The sequence below is a fragment of the Trachymyrmex cornetzi genome, unplaced genomic scaffold, assembly GCF_001594075.2.
Source record: "Trachymyrmex cornetzi isolate Tcor2-1 unplaced genomic scaffold, Tcor1.1 scaffold1430, whole genome shotgun sequence".
NCBI classification, from domain to species: Eukaryota; Metazoa; Arthropoda; class Insecta; order Hymenoptera; family Formicidae; genus Trachymyrmex; species Trachymyrmex cornetzi.
The window spans coordinates 17066-18075 of NW_017296017.1; positions in this window are offsets into that span (position 1 = coordinate 17066).

Consider the following 1010-nt stretch of genomic DNA (forward strand, 5'->3'; position numbering starts at 1 on the left):
TTCTTCGTCAGTTTTCCCTCGACGTATAGAAAGCTTTCGTACGGCAGTGTATACAGATCCTGTTGCTGTATGGGTATTCTTATCTCGTCGCTATACTCGAACGTTGTGTTGGCGAACGGGTTGTACGTGTGAGTCTCAATCTTGACGATGCGATCGGCTCATCTTTGATGTTTAGGATATCGGTCATCTCAAATGTTGCGCACCGCGAATCCCAAAGATTTCAAAAATGTAACGTTCGACGCGCTGAGCTTCTTCCTGATGGAGCGAGTGTTATCGAGCTGTGACGTCACCGGCCTTGTAAAGAATGCGTTATCTCTCTGCGTGCGCTCCGTTCCGTTCAGCACGAGCATCTCACGCTCGCGTTATCGCTGCTGTCGTCGTACGTGCAGTCTAACGGTGATCTCTTCTCCTCGAAAATCGAGCAATCGTCCGTTCTGGTCGACGACGCGTACCGTCAGATCCGTAATGTTCCGTGCGATGGCAGGTAAATGATCTGCGCCGGTCGTTCCGATATCTTATATCCTGGCTGCACGCTCGGTGAAAATTCGTGTATCGTGTGCACGCTTTTGCCGTTGCTGTACGCGCCCGCGGTCACGTTACACTCTACGCGGATAACGTTTACGTTCATTATGTTAATCGACGTGTCCGATTCGTGCCATCTTCGCGGTCGCAGTTTCGACGACACGTTTCGACGAGAATCCCAGCAACGATCCAATGCTGTTGGACCTGTCAAAGTTTATACTGTATGCACATCTAATCTCACATCTCATCGTGTTGTAGTTTGCGCGAAGCGTAATCGGGTACTCTCCACCGTTGTCATCGTTGTCGTTGTTGCTATTGTTATTGTTGGTGTTGTTATTATCACCACGCACTACGTCAACTGTTTCAAGCGCGTCACGGCGCGGACGTTTTCGTAAAATCGCACGTTTCAAAAATTCATTTATGTCTCGCACTTCGTACGAACCTTTGGGAATTGTAATTTCCGCGTCGTCTTTGGCGAAATAAAATTT